The following is a 16159-nucleotide window of genomic DNA, read 5'->3' as shown; positions in this document are numbered from 1 at the left end:
GCTCAGTTTTACAGGCTGCCGAGCAGCTTCCTCAGGTTTCTTCGTTTAGAGGAGTTTTAATGCAGAATTATTATGTGCACACATGAATATATTATTAGGCATATGTGTATATATGTATGAAAAAAAATATATATATACATATATATAAAGCCTGTCTGATGGTGGTGGTTGCACATCCAGGCCCCATCTCTCCCAGCACTCCCTGCATCCCCAACTCCCAACATTATCAGCACATGGAAAAAGCCCCAAACCAAGTCCTGATAAAAAGATGCCACGTACTTTGGAGAGAACACAGATATTTTAGTCCCATTAGGAGCTCAGGGGTGAGTGTGTTTTTTTAAAGCAATTAGTGAAGAGAAGAAATCTGTGTGCAAAACCCAGGTCTGGGTTTTAAGCACTCTCTTAATTCACATCTCAGAGATTTGCTCTTGGTTCATCTCCCTTTATAGTTTGCTCCCGTTCCTGACACATCTCGGTGTGGGGATGGATTCTCCACCCCGGGGAACCTGTCAGGGAGGTGATAACAACTCGCTCAATCCAAAGAAGGGCATGGCTGTGCTCTAAGTGCTTCCTAAGAGCTCCCCTGTGGCCAGGGCAGGGTCCTGCTGGGGCACAGGCAGCCACACACCCCGGGCACTCTGTAATTTCAGATGCACCCCAAAACAGCACGAGAACCTGTTGCTCCTGGCACTCAGGTTCTCAAAATCCCCAAGTGCTCCCCAGGGAGTACAGGGCAATGTTCCCCTGTGCTGGCTGGGCTGGTATTTTGGGTAAAGGCCTTCCTGGGGTGATCCTGAGGTGAGTCAGGGTGGAGAATGGCTTCAGCTATTGAAAGGGCATGGGCTGGGAAAGCGCTGACAGTCCTGACTGATGTCCAGGGAGGAGCAGCTTGGACATCCCTGCAACAATGGAAAAAGGGAGGAGAAAAACCCAACAGTGGTTTATGTCATTGTGGAGAAATTGCCAGCTGCTGCATGGGAAAATGAGCTGAGGGTGCAGAGGGGACAATGGTGATCACAAGGACCATGTTGGGGCAGAGGAGTGGGGACAGGGAGAGGCTGTCCTGCAGTCCCTGTCCCCACTGCCAGTCCCATGAGGGGTGGCAGGTTTGGCTCCTGGGCTCAGACAGAGCTGCCTGAGGGCCGCTCTGTGTTGTGGTCACTGCAGACATGGCTCTGGCACCAACAGGACACCAGAATTTGTGGCTTTGCTGCCACACACCTGTCCTGGGCTGTCGGAACACTGACAATGTGGAACAGCCTGTCCTTGGGAGTGGGGGGCAGCAGAGAGGATCCAGGTTCCCAGCAGAGCTCAGGCTGAGAGAGAGAAAAAGCCAAAGCAGCCCAGGCCAGAGAGCAGACACATCACCAGTAGTGGCTATTTCTGGCATTGTCCTCTGAGCTGGGGACCTGGGAGCACGGGGACACACCTCTGGGACCTCCTAGGAGCCCTTCCCACCTTGTGGCACCATGGGATGGTTCCTGCAGGCATTTCCTGTCCTTAGATGTCTTGCTATCAGCTCCCAACAAGTGTAACAGCCTCAGACGAGTGTTGCCTGATGGTCTCCCATGGATGTCCTAAGTGGAGGTGTCCTTTGGGGTCACAGTGCCGGGTGTCTGTGGGTGGCTGTCCCTGTCACACACCACTCCACATTCATGGATTGCTGATAGGAGCAGAGGGTGCTGGGCACCTCACCAGGCTCATGCAAACTTCCCCACCCAGATCCACATCCAGCCACAACCACCCGCACATCCATTGCAGGGTCTGGTCCCTCCCTGATCCCTGACCCCCCAAAGCCATTCACAGTGCTGATCTGTCAGCAGCATGAGGCGCCCTTGGGGTCTGAGATGCCATGGTCCTTCTGGGGAGCCTCAGTGAGCTGTAGAGACCTGCAGAGAGCTTGGCAGGGAGGGGCATGGGGCTGGGGAGGTGCTCCAGAATGGGGGTCTGCTGCAAGCAAGCAGGACAGGTTGGCTGAGTGCAGACATTGCCACGTCTGCCATCATTTATCTGCTGTCCCCAGGTGACCTTCCCAGGGCCCTGGACATCTTCACTTGGAAGTTGGGTGTAACTCAAGTTTCTAGAGATGTTCACCTGCTTCTCTGGGCACAAGCCAAGGGCAGTGCCTGCACTGCCAAAATCTCCCCTCACTGCTGTGCCACTGGATGAAACTTTGGAGGTTGGAAAGATCCTGTGGCCTCATAACCCAAGAGACACCACTGTGGTGGTGATCACATTAACCACCCTGACAGGCAAATTTCCCTGCCTGGCAATGAGGCTCCCCAGTGCTCTCCATGTAGGGCAGAAAGTCCAACACCTCACCAGCTTTCAGCACCTTTGGAGACACAGGAGGACGGACGTGGCCGGACAATGAGGTGCCCAGGACATTGTGGTGAAGGACTTAGCCCCAGCATGAGGTTTTTGAAATGTGGTTCTTCCTTCAGTGAGGTGAAAATCAGGATCTTTTGAGCTTCTTCCCCACCTTCTCACCTGGAAACCTTTCTACCACAGAGGAAGAAATACAAATGAAAGAAAGCAAAGGAGAAGAAAAGAACCAGAGCAGGAGGCAGCCTAAGGTTTTCCAGCGTGGACAAGGTCTCCGCTCTGTGTCTCTCAACGCTGGCACTTACCAAACATAGCCAGGGCCCCGCGAAACCTCGGGCCGGCACAGAGTAGTAAGATGAGCTCCCTCTTTATTTGGCCTAGCTAAAAATAGCAGAGGGGAAAAAAAAGGCAGAGTCAGGACCCTGCAGGACCAGTAGTCAATGGGCTGCGAGGAGCGATTGAACTCCAAGCCCTGCTCGGCAGGCTCCAGCTGACGGGCTATTTTTTGCCGTGGTTGACTAAATATGGTCAGGGAGGGAAGAGCAGGAGCAGGGGCCGCGCGCCCGGGGGTGCGTGTTTGGGATGCTTCGTTGGGTATATAAGCACTGGAAAGGTGGACTCGCGTCCTGACCAGAGCTGCCCCCTCCCTCCGCCAGCCCCCCCCAGCCGTGTGCATCCCCCCGCAGCCTGACCCCCAGCCCGGGCTGACCCCCGGGGGGGGGAGACAAGGAGGAGGAGGAGGAGGAGGAGGAGGAGGAGGGAAGAAGGGTGGGTGGGGGGGGTGGGGGCGCAGGCACTTGTGCCGGCGCAGCCTCTCGCATCAAGGTGTGCTGCAATCCGGGCGGGCACGGTGGCTGCTCCTTAACCCCCGGCTGGCCGCGGCGCTGCCCGAGCGCGCTCCCCGCCCGCCCCGCGCAGCCCCCGCGGCTCCGCGCTGCCTCCCCGCACCCCGCGGCTCCGCGCTGCGATGCGGTGCAGCCGCGGGCACGCAGGGATGGAGTTGTGGCGGTGCTGGGCGGCGGGGGCGAGGTAAGGGTGGGAGGGAGGGGAGGGTTTGCCTGGTGATTTTTTTATTTATTTATTTATTTAATTTTTTTTTCTCTCCAAGTGAGGACTAATCCCATCCCTGGGCCTGCTCTCTGTTCCCTTCCTGCATTAGAGATTGGCTATAAGGAGAAGGCTGACGGCTGCAGCATGAAGCGCATTATTACCTTGTGATTCCATGACCCTCCTCTATGCATCCCTAACTCTCGAAAGCTGATTCAGCTTTCAGCTAGTGCTCTGGTGAGTCCTCTGCTGCAACAGAAGCTCCTAACTGGTATGTCTTCTTTTTTTTTTCCCCCTCTCTCTTCTGCTCCTTGTCTTGCCTTTAACCGCTACCAGCTCAGCTTGGTTTAAACACTTTTCTTGGCCAATGCAGGACTTACCTGCCAATCCAACTTACCCGGAGACTTAAATGTGGGTTTCTGCATACACAAATGTATGTGTGTGTGTGTGTCTGTGTGTGTGTCTGTGTGGGGATTTGCTGGATGTGTGTTTAATCTGTGGATCGCTTAGGAAACCTCACCCCCCTCTTTTTTTTGTTCTGCTGTGGCATTCTCCGCATTTAAAAAAAAAAAAAAAAGAAAAACAAAAAAACCAAAAACTAACAAACTGCAGAGCAAGCAGTGCACTAGAATAATCTGAACTGAAATGTTAGAACTTTGACATGCAACCGTTCTGCAAGGTTAAACCGGACTTTAAATGCCTAATTCAGACACAGGCTGGCTAATGACACCTGGGGGGATTGGGGCTTTATTTATTTATTTGCAACAAACTAGTGCTATAAGCTGATATCAGGCAGAGCAAAAGGGTGAGAGGTGGTTAAACTTAGCCTAACTTGCAATGATCTCAATGCTGTAGTGATTAACTGTTAAAATGCTGAGAAATGAGTATTAATTACAGGCGCATGGTTTGTGGACGGTCAGACAGGGAATATGGGGAGGAGGAGAACTTAGGTTTCCCTGCAAGGGTTTGGAATTCAGGTTACATGAAGTGTAGCATCAATTGACTGTTATTGCTCCTGCAACTCAGAGTTGACTGTGGTCATTATATTTTATATGATAGTGGTGGTACCTATCACATGAATATATAGACACCAGTTTGGAGAGGTGGATACTGTGGTGCACACACACATTCATGCAGATTTAGGTACCTTTTATAGCATGCATATGGATATTTTATATGCATCTTTATGCATAGGTATATAAATGCTATATACAAGCAGGTGTAATGTATCACCCAGACACAGCCCATCTCCAGGCTGTGTGGGGAGTGTGGATACAGGTATATATGTGTGCCTGTGCCTGAGGGAGTGTGCTCTGTGTAATTGTATAGGCAGAAATCCGTGATTTGTGCTGTCAGTTTAATTGCTGGGTTCCTCTCGAGCAGATGGTTGTGTCTGTGGCTCCCAAGGTCTGAGCCCAGTCTCTCTGCCATGGGCTGTGCTGGGATGAGCACCTGCCTCCACCTCGGCCCCGCTGGCATCTCCCTTCTCCAGTGCCCAGCCCTACACAGGGGCTGGATACAAAATCCCTAAAGGTTTATGCTGCACAGCTTCAGTTTGACTTTGACACTTGGACCTGAGCAGCTCCTTGAGCCCTGGGCAGAGCAGGGATATAATGTACAGCATGTTGCTTTCCATCCCTCTCACCCCGCTCCTTCCCCTTTCGCCTTCAGGCAATACCTCAGGCTCTTCCCTCCCCTTTTATTTGCCCCTTGGCCTCTGCATGATCCAGGTCTCCATCCATTTTTCTCTACAGAACAGCCACAGTTTCATTGCTCGTGTTTTCCTGCCAAGAGCAAGCGTAGGAGCTCAGCGAGCCCAAGTGGGTTGAGGATAGTGGCTGATGTTCACCCACCACCACCATCCTCCTGGTGGTAGCTGGAGGATGGGATCCACAGGGTGCCTCTGATGTTACATTAAAGGCACCATCACGGCCATTTGTCTGCTCCTACACCAAATGGCACAACCCTGGAAAGCATAAGATTGCACCCAGAACCTCAAAGCCAATTTAAATCGCCGTGATGAACTCTGCTGCTGTGGTTGTGGCATTGTCTTCAGTTCTAGTAAGGATTTATAAGGTCATTTTTTTAAAGCTCCTCCACAGGGCTCCCTTTAGGTGGCTGGCAGCTGCTGTCCCGCTGGTCTGCAGAAGTTGGGACTGTTTAGGACAGCCCATGTCAGACGCATTTGAGGAAATCAAATTGGGTACAAGGTGCAGATGTTTAACAGCCCAAGAAGTCCAGTAGCTGTCCTACTGGGGTCAGTCTGAAGGAAATTCAATACCATGGAGTGCTTGGCTGTGCAACACCCCAGCACCAACACTTTGGTTTTGTTGTTTGTTTGGTTTTTTTTTTTAATTTGGATTACCCAGACTTTCCCTCACACTCTTCAGCTCTCCCTTTGCTTTAATTTCACTGCAGTCATGCATTACACCAGTGCCACAGCTCCATCTCTCTTCCCCTTAATCCAAACTAAAGGTTGAAATTTGCCTTCAAATGAGACAAATAACGATGGTTAAAAGGGCCAACAAGCCGATGGAATGAGGGGGAAGCTGCACAGAGCCAGGACCGAGGCATGTGCTGGCGTTGCATGAGGGGTGTGAAGCGATTTTGGGGCTTGGGGCCGAGCACAGCGGATTTACACCCGAGCCCCATGCGGCCTTTGCTTTTCAGCGCTGCTGGAAGTCGATGGGGCACAGGGAAATATTTGCTCCCCAGCTAGCAGTGATAGTTTAAAAAGCAGCGAGACGCATCGATGCAATTAGGTATTCCAAAGTGCTTAGTTTGCCACTTGCTAAGTTTACTTAAACCCTCTTTAAAGGGTTCATTAGAAGACTGCGAGGAACGGTAAAATTCATTAACACGGAGGCAGCCATTGCACATTTGCCTGTAAATTGGTATCGATCGGCGGCAGGTGAGGAGGCACCGTGCCCGCCCTGCTGAGCGAGCAGGCAGCGCCCGCCGTGACCTCCGCCGCGCTCCTGCCTAAATCCTGCCCATTATAGTCTCCCATTCAGCCCGGGCGGCCAGCGCAGCCCTGCCACTCGGCCCACATTGTTCAGGGAGCTTTAAAGCTCAGCACGGCTGCGAGGGAGGCGAGGGAGAGGGGCAGAGGCAGGGCTGCGTGCGGGACCGAGCCTCGCGGGGCACGGCGCGGTGCCGGCCGGGGCGCGCATCCCACGGGGGATGCGGGGAGAACTCGGCAGGGCTTTGGCCCGAGCTGCCAGCGCCTCGCTTTGGCTGCCTTTTATGTCTGCGGGTCTTCCCAAAGCCCCTTAGCTGGCGTGGAGCTCAACCGGATGAGTTATTAGAAGCGATTTTTAATCATTTTTTAAAATTATTTTTAATGCCCTGAATGTGCCAAAAGGCATGTGCTATCTTTTGGGGGTTGCTTATCTGTGGGGGTAGTGTCTCGCTCCCAGTGACCAGCAGAAGGAAAAATCATTGGATTCACTAGGTAAGATGCTTTCTTCTTCCTATGCTTTAATCTCTACTTACTGATAAAGCAATCGCGTGTCTGGGGCTGATGAGTTCTCTTACTCTGGCGGATGGAGCAGTCCTTCCCGGTGGTGGTTTGTAAATCAGTAGCTTGCCATTCGATTCTTGGCTTTCTGAAAACAAATTGGCTTTTTGTTTCCAAATTGTAGGATGGAGGCAATTGGGAATTGATAGATATTTAACTTTCTCCCACATGGCTTTGTCTGGAATGAAACCCATACGCGTGTACAGCAACGGCTTTCCTCTAAACCACATTTTTGTCTTTTTTAGATGCTAGAAGTTTATGATTTAGAATGAAACACCTACTTTTTAGGTGGAGTGGGAGGCTGGCTTTTACTCTGTGCTGTTTATGTTTCAAAGAGCCCCTGCTAGGGCAGCCACTGGACCTCTGCTGCTTTGTGTCCACTGAATTATGCAGTTCCCCTTCCCAGGACCCAAAATCCATCATCTGCTGAGGGCTCAGCCCAGCATTACCGGCAAGGATAGGGAGCTGGGGTGTGTGTCTGTCTGCACATGGGCTGGGCAGGAGGAAAGTCTGCTGGTTTGAACTGAGCCGTAACTCACTCTCAGGATGTAAATTGTAAATCAGCGTTATTTTTCCTCCTGTGACTATATAAATGCGCATATTGAAACTACCTGCTTGAGAGACATACTTCTTTATATGCCCATATGAACCTGGCAAGCTATGGAATGTAAAGAAGTATGTATTTCAGGTGGGAATCCTTCTCAGAGGAGCAATGTGTGACCCCGGGCAAGGCGGGGGAGAAAGACAGACAGATTATTTTATATTATTATTTTTTTTAACTGCCTGACCTGGCAGACTGACTGGGGAGTCAATTGATGATCTTGTTCCAGCGCGTGTATTGTTCTGTCACTTTGCCTGTGTCAGCAGGTGGAAATGCTCATCAGGACATTAAATATTCAATATGCTGACTGCGGCATGGGCTTTGAAAGGCGATGCCAGAGGAAAGCTGGCTGTCCGCTCCTGGGTTTTAACAGGGATGCAGGCCAACCTCTCCCTTCTCCTGCTTCCCCATCGACCCTTTTTACCCCAAAAATAAGGCTGGATAGCAAACAAAGCTGGCTGATCTTTAAATCTAGGAACAACAAAAGAAGGTGGATGGTGGGGGGAGAAGAAGAGAGAGGAAAAGGAGACAACAGTTGTGACTTGGGCGTGCGGTGTTCTAGCTATAAATTAGTGTGCAAATTCCGCTTTTTGAATCTTTCCCACGTTAAAACTTTTTGTGCTGAAAACTGGTGAGGAGGACACCTTCCTTGTGAGTGTGGCAAGCCATCGTGTCAGCGGATCACAGCTAAAGCCAGAGGAGTGCCCTGAATATAGGGGTCTTAAATAAGAAAATTAGACCCTTTAATTCTGGAAGCCTTTTCCTTTGTAACATTTTCCAATGTAAAATAGTTGGCTATTTTTTTCAGGATCTTACAATAGTATGGCAAGATAAAAGAAATTTGGTTTAAAGACATGTTTAATGTTCTGCCTAGGCGGGAGTCACATCTGAGGGTTTAAAGCTTTCAGCCCCAATTTCCTTGTGTTTCTGTGAAGTTGCAATGATGTGCAAAGCTGAACTCCTCCAGAAGCTGCTCCCCAGTTCCCCAAACTCCAGTTTCCATCTCTGTGGGGCCGCTGAGGGCAGCATTTTGCTTTTGAGTGATTTCCCTGCAATCACAATCCCTTCTTCGCCTTGCTCACGGGCTCCTCAGGCATCGTTTGGTAGCTGTGGTGCCAGGACATGCCATGCACAGGTTAATCAAGTCTTTCCCATGGCAGCATCCTCCCCCAGGCATGGGAGCAGTCGAGGCTCAGAGTTTGGATTTTGGGGAGTCTTTATCCTTCTCTATTCACGGTGAGCGCCGCCATCACTTGTTCCAGGTACGCCAAGGGGAATCGGACTCGAGCAGGTGATTGTGAGTAGTGGGTGAGAAAAGGCAGGTTGGACTATTGGGGAGATTTCCTACCTGTAGGATTTGTGGGGTTTATTGCGGTGCTTTTTGTTGTTGTTTTTGTTGTTGTTGTTTAAATTAAACACCATGGCTGACGGAGGCGTGGGCAGTGCTGACCCCCTTCCCAGCAGAGGAGGAGCCTTTTCTTTTTCTGCCAGGTGGCTTTGGAAAGGCTGGGTTTGCACTGGAGGATGGCTGGTGTGCACATTATCCTGTTGGCTTTTTCAGATGCTCAGGTTGTGCTGGGCCCTGGAAAGCCAGGGTGTTCCTGGCTGGCTGCGGCGCAGTCCCTCAGGACCTCAGGATGCAGCAACCCCAGGGCTCAGCCCCACCAGCAGCCACCCTGCCTGGGACAATCCTTGGCCTCCGTGACCCCACAAGGATTGGTCCTGTGGGTGTCCAGCCCCATTTTGGGCTCAGACTTAAATATGAAACTGATGGATGCTGGGGAATGAACTGAACCCGGGCAGGAAGGCACTGGTTCCATGCAGGACTGCAATTCTGCTCCTTTGTAAATCAGCAATGTTACCTTGAGTCTCTGGATGAAAAATGAGGACAATTCTCACCATTCTGAATATAACATAAAATTACATCTAATATATAATTTATATATGAAATTCCCCTCCTTTCTTTGCTGACCCTTTGTTCCACTCCTTCACATTTCCCTTCTCCTTCCTTTTTTCATTTTTACTTTTTTTTTCTTTTTTCCTTTTTTCACTTTTTCTTTCTTTTTTCTATTTTCTTTTTTTTTTTTTTTTTTTTAATTTTCTTTTTTCTTCCTCTCCTCTCTGTTTTCTTCCCCTTCTCAGCACAGGTTATACTAAAACCCCTGTGCCACTGCATGTTGCTCTTTCGAAGGTGTTCATGGTTTGATTTACAGCAGATACCTGCATTTGTAATGCAATTTTTATCTCCTTCCCCCCGCCTCTCTGAATTAATACGCTTGTTAATCACATGGAATTGCTAACTTTAGGAAGTCGCTAAGTGCTCAGATTTATTTTTTATGTAAATATTTTCAAAGGTATAATTCTGAGTGCTGTCTCGCAGCATGGCAGCGGAGATGGGAAGCTTTGCATGGCAGGGGAAGCTTTGCCATGGATGGTGTCACCTGGGCTTGGATGGTGTTAAAAATTGATGTGGCCCCCCAAGAGCCATGGTAGCCTTGCTGTTGACACCAGTGGAAGCAGGTGGTGGCTGCAGGCCTTCACCAACCACTTTGCACCATCCTTCTGCTCCATGGCGGCTCTTCATCCCTTTCACACCTCTTTGGATTAAAACTGCGGCCGTTACATTGCGCTGGGCCCGCTCTATTTTACAGCTAAATTAAAGCCACTTCTCTTAAGCTTTCTATAAATTGGTGAGCATCTCCTGGCCCTGAGAGCTGTGGTGGGTGTGATAGGAGGAGCACTCATGCTGGACCCGCAGCGCTGGGATGCTCAGGTGCGCCCATCCATCCTGCGAGCTGAGGACTGTGCAGTGCCAGGCACAGAAACAGGAGCTCTGAGAATTGTAAAAGCCATAAATCCAGTGGACCAAATTAGTTAAATTTTTCTATTCTATGCCTCACAAAATCCAGCCGTTCTGGAGATGAATTCCCCGCATGTAAGCGGAACTACCGGCAGGTATAAGATGGATATTTCGCACGTGCACATGAGAGCACAGGGACAAATTTGTGCCATGCGGTTTTCCCTGGCGGGTTTTTCTTTTTTCTGTACTTTTGCGTGTTTGTTACATTGATGATCCATTATTACAGTTGTTACTATTACTTAATGTTGGAAGACAGGTGGTCCCATAAATTCTAGCACCCTCTATTTTTTTTTTTTAAAAAGGGGGGGCATGTTTGCAATTCAAGTTTAATAGTGCATTCATCAAGAGCAATAAAGCATTTTATTGCACAAGTATTTCAAGGGATGTGCTGGCCCTGGTAAAAGCATTAGTAAAGGGGTGCATCAGCAATCTCATTTAAAACTGTCGACCCAACGTGAAAAATGTTGCGTTGAAGAATAAACTGCTATTAAGCATGATTAGATTGACCTGCAGGACAGATATTTTAGCTGCAGCAGCACAAGTCGATCAAAGTGAGCATCGCTTAGATTGCAAATTTTTTTTTTTTTAATGCCCTAAATTAAAAATGAAAGAGCCTCAGAATATTTAGGACCAGAGTGTGACTTTGGGGGTGAGATTTGTGCATTCGATTTGAAGCGGTTTGGGAAAGTGGGGAAAGGGGGAAAAGGTATTAATTGCTGTCCCTTTAGCATACATTGAAAATATGTTACTCAGATCAACCAATCAAAAAAGAAATTGTGCTGACTCAGCACTCGGGCTAGTCTGCACGTCCGATTGCAGAAGAGATCAGCACTGCACTGCAGTATCTTTCCCTGCCTTTGACACCAGCCTAGCTGGGCAGGGCTTCCCTTGTGTTTCCCAGGACTGGTTTAGGCCAAGAACAAGAGAAGGCCCTGAAGAGAGGAGGAGAGAGTAAAGGTTGCACGAGCCTCGAGCTGCTAACAATCCTTTTTAGTCAGTAAGAAAGAGCTTCCATGCTAGGTTTGCCCTGCCAGATGCAAGCGGCATGAATTGCTTGGGAATATATCTATTTTTAAAGACTTTCACCACATCTTGCACTTAGCAGTGACTGTGGGCGAGGGGGTGGTGTGTTCCTAGCAAGAGAAATATCCTCGTTCCTCGGCTCGGATCCCTCCCCGGAAAGCCCAGGGCTGATTTCAGTGCCGCACTGGCGGGTGCCTCCCAGAGAAGATGCTGGGTTAAATGTTTGCCGCGTGATGCTGGAGCTGCTCTCGACCCCAGCCAGGAGGACAGCGATGCTGAGAGCTGCCTTCCCACTGGGATGCAGGAGGTCACGCTGAGAGCAGCCCAGCGCTCCAAGGATGGGAGCCAAGAGAGGACATGGACTCCACTGCCGGCTCGCTGGGGTTGCAGACAAGTTGTGTTGCTCGCCTGCCTCAGTTTCCCTCCAAGGCAAAGCAGGTTCTTGCTGAGGAGGGAGTTGTTGAAGCTGTGTTTGCTCTGTGAGGTTGAAGGTGGAGGTGGCCAAGGCGGGTGGAGGCGGTGACATGAGGCCAAGGTTGTTCTGGTTTGGTTGACACTGGCCTGCACAGTTCTGCAGGTGTGTATTTGGGGAGATGGCACAGGCTGCCTGGACTGTGCCCCTCTGCCCTCGTGCTGTCATGCAAGCACTCATCTTCATTCCCCGCACCTTGGAACAGGTGCAAGGTGTGAGGTATGGAGGCTGGACGTCAACCATGAGCCCATGGAGCTGTGGATGCCTGGGGGTATCCCAGTAGGATGAGGGGTGATAGGGTCTGTGGGGTGCTCCAGCACTGCGGGCCTGCTTGCTGGTCACCACTGTGATCCTGCATGCTGGGTGATTTTGCCAGCACCAGGTTGGGCTATGCCAGACTTAACCAGCTGTACATTCCCAGCTCTGAGCACCTTGGTGGGCACCTACAGGTGGAGCAGTGTCCCTGTGGGCTGCTGTCTCCTGCCCACTGCAGCACCCTGTGGTGCTGTTGAGGTGTTTTTGCTTGCACTGTGTAAGCAGCACCGGCGAGCATCCCTGGGTTAGTCTGTATTTTTCCAGAGCAGTCTGTACGGAGGAGCAGTGCTGGTGGATGACCCCCTTGTGTGCAAGGGGAAGGCTTTCAGACACAGATATGTCTTGACTAAAGCAGGATTTGATAGTCAAAGGTTTTAGCAGTTGGAACAGTTGCTGGTGGTGCTCAGGAGGCTCAAGGGAAGCAGGTGACTGACATCTCCAACAGATGCAGGGTTTTCCTTTTTTTTTTCTTTTTCCATTTTTTTTTCTCCTGAAGCACAGAGCCGTGCCTGTAAATGCCTCACCATGCCCAGATATGGCCTGTGCTGGGACCTGTGCCGCTATCTAAAAAAGCCCTGGGCAGAATGATGAGCCTGGGGGGACTGGGGAACAACTGCTATAAATAGTGCTCATTCTCAGCTGCCCTTCTGGGGGGACAGGATTAGGTGGCATCTGGGCAGCCAGGAGGCGTGGGACTCGTGACCACCAACCGCAGAAGTCACCCAGCAGCTGTAAGGACAGGAGCCATCCCTTACATAGGCAAGTCAACCCTGGCATTTGGGGAGTCGGATAAAGCCACAGGAGCAGGAATCCAGTGACCTAAGAGCAATCGAGAATAAAGTTCACCGCAACGGCCGGGACAGCGCTTCCAATCTGAGCTGTGACCTGGCATTGGAGACAGGACTTGGCTTTTGGCTTTTCAAGCTGTTTGGTGCAAGCAAAGGAAGGTGTCAGGAGGGAGATGGTGACACGGGAGGCAAAGTGTCACAAGGAGCTGCTGAGATGAAAAGACTGGTGTTCCCTTCTGGGAGGCTGCGGGTTAATTTGCTTGTTAATTTCCTGGCAGCGAGACTATTGGAAGCTCTGATTTAATATTTGTGTTTACTTTGGGTAAACAAATTAACAAAAAAACTCCAAGTCTTAATAATTTAAGACACCAACTTGATTGAAGCTAGCAGAAAGTAATGAATCTCACACGGTCAATTCACTCCCAACCTGACAGGAGGTGGGGACTGCCTGGAGCTCATGGCCATGGGGATGTGGGGTACCTGGTCCCTAAAAGTGGGGGGTGCTTGTAGCTATGGACTGCAGGAAAGTGGAACAGCTTCTGAAAGAGCAGAGGAAAAGGACTGTGTTGTGCTTGAATTAAGCTCAGCCTTGAGTATTTGAAGGGAAATGATGGAGCAGGGAGTGAGGAAGGCTTGGCCAAACAGAGGAGGTGGCTGTGCAGGTGATACCTGAAAGGGATGTCCTGAAATGTGTGCAGTGGGAGATTGGGGATAAAATAATGGAGCAACACTGCATCTTGCCCCTGAGCAGGTCTGCTGTGGGATGGGCACTGGAATGTGCAGGCAGGGTGAGATGGGTATTTATGTCCAGGCTTTGCTCCTTCTGTCCCTCACGGAGTCAGGGCTCTGCTGCACCACTTTTCCTTCTTTAAATTAAGCCAGCTTTGTCCTAAAGCCTTGTCTTTGAGACAATAAGATGCACCCGCTAAAATCTATTGTGCCATTTTTGCAAAGCCCAGCAAAAGTCGCCCGTGCGCCGTCCCCTCCCTGTCCTCCACGCTCATTTAGCCTATTTGAAACTGAATTTATTCCTGGGAAGGTCCCCATCAATTTGACTTGCTCTTTTGTTGACAAGTTTATTAAAAACCTGGGCAACTACATATTAAACTTTTATCAGTGTCGAGGAAGAATACGTCCTTTGAGCGGCCACAAAAGTTATGGATTGGGGCTTAATGTTTCTTGTTCCACCATTCGGCTGAGTCAGCGTAACAAATAAAAGCTGCCACTTCTTTTTTTCCCCTTTCTTGAGAGACAGTTCCCTTAACAGTGTAAGTAACTGTGTCCAGTAATGCAAAAAAAGGTTTCAGGTCTGGGTAAACATGAGGGTTTTTGTTTCTCTTTGTACCCATAAGTCTTGAATAATTTGAATAACTAATATAAAATAAGAAAATATGAACCCTGGAGAAAGTTCTTGCTGCTTAGCTCTGAGCCAATAGTTTTGGTGAAATAACTGTTACTTTATACTGTTTGTATTAAAAAAAATTGCTGCAAATTAATAATTGTTGTACTGCAAGTGATGTGTTTTCATCCAGTGTGAGGGCAGGCAGGGGTTGGAGCGATGTTTGGTTGGGGATGTCCCTTTGTGCCGCTGCAATAGGGGATCTTCGCTCTTTCTCTTTAGTCATAAGATGAAACAAAGAGGAGGGCAATATGTTGCACCAAAGATGTTAAAAATAAAGCGTTAGAATTGCATAACCTAGTTCCCGTTTTGCCGTGCAGCTGAGTTTTTAGGAGTTGAAAGAAGCCTGAGAAATAATTGGTGGGAAGGAGTTTAAACTGATATAACAGCAGTCAGGCAGGGGGAAAAAAGTGAGCATTGGTGGGACTAAGCCACAATTCTTAAACTCTGCTGGGCAAATAAATAAATAACACATCATCTTTCTCTGCCTGTCACCGTGTCCAAGGATTTTTTAGTTCTTAAACAGGTTTGCTGGCATAATTTGTCAAGTCCAGCCGGGAGGTTTCCGTGTGACAGCCGATTGTTTTTCACCAGGCACAGTGGTGCACCAGAGCCATCCTGCTGGCTCGGAGCAGCTCCATAATTAGACAAGAGTTAACATTCCTGCATGAGGTGGCTCATCCCTCCTGGCCAGGGCATGGCACAGCCCGCCAGGGCCCACCCTGTGCCGTGCGGGAGCGTTCCAGACAAATCCCTCTGCCTCCAGGAGTTTATCTGCATCACCATTTGCTCCAATTATAACTAATTGGACACATATTGCATTTTCATAGAATCTAATTTTCTATTGATTTTAACGGGACTGCTGGTGTTTTGTACTATTAAGTGGTATCTCCTATCAGTTGCTGTTTAAAAACGCTGAGTGCACTCCCCTGTATGGGATTATGCAGTCAGCACATGTTTTAAAACCTGTTTAATTGTTAGGTCCATAAAATGCACAAACTGTATTAGGGAACGGCTTTGTTCTCTTTTGAGAGTGTGAGTAGCAAAACAAAAAAATCCAACTCCACAACTATTTCCACAGCCAGTTTCAGGAGGTGCAGCTCCCAGAGACCTGCTCAGAGAAAAGAGCTTTGGAGGGACCCTCTTGATCCCACATGGAGCCAGCTCCCTCCAGGTAATGATGCTCTGCATTGCTGGAACAGAGCAGGTCCTGCTTGACTGTTGTTTTTACAGGAGGTCCAGGACCAAAATTTGGGTTAAGGCAGAGATAAGATCACTTTAGGTGCTCTGTATAATGAAGGAATAAGGTGATAACTGTAGGGTTTGGGACTTTATTCCCTGTCATAGATATTGCCATGTACCTGGGCAATACACCCAAATAAAACCAGACTATCAAATGAGCCATTTCATTCCAGCAAGTACTCCTTGAAGCAGGGTGAAAGCAGCAGTCCTCTGGTCAGCAGCATTTAAAGAAGAGAAGATTTAAATGAGATATTTAGGGGAGAAGGGAGAGGTGGCCTGGCAAAGAGCATTTCCAGCAATGCAGGGGGATGGCTGGCTCAGGGATATTGGATAGCAGCAGTAATGGTGGAGAAGGCAGATTAAAGGAGATGGAAATGAAGTTTTGGGGCAGTTGAGTTACCCTGGGGTGCTGGTGAGTTTGCTGTCAAGTTGCTGCCTTGGCTGCTCATTAGCAAGAGCCATGTTGTGTCTGTTGGAGACAGGTGAGTTCATGAGGGTGTATAAATTAAATAGACACTTTATTAAGTTCAGGTAATAGTTTTGGTTTGAAAGACTGAGTGGCTACTG

The sequence above is a fragment of the Agelaius tricolor genome, unplaced genomic scaffold, assembly GCF_023055355.1.
Source record: "Agelaius tricolor isolate 1412-34295 unplaced genomic scaffold, bAgeTri1.0.p SCAF_23, whole genome shotgun sequence".
In the NCBI taxonomy this organism is placed as follows: Eukaryota; Metazoa; Chordata; class Aves; order Passeriformes; family Icteridae; genus Agelaius; species Agelaius tricolor.
Note: the sequence above shows the minus strand (reverse complement) of the source record.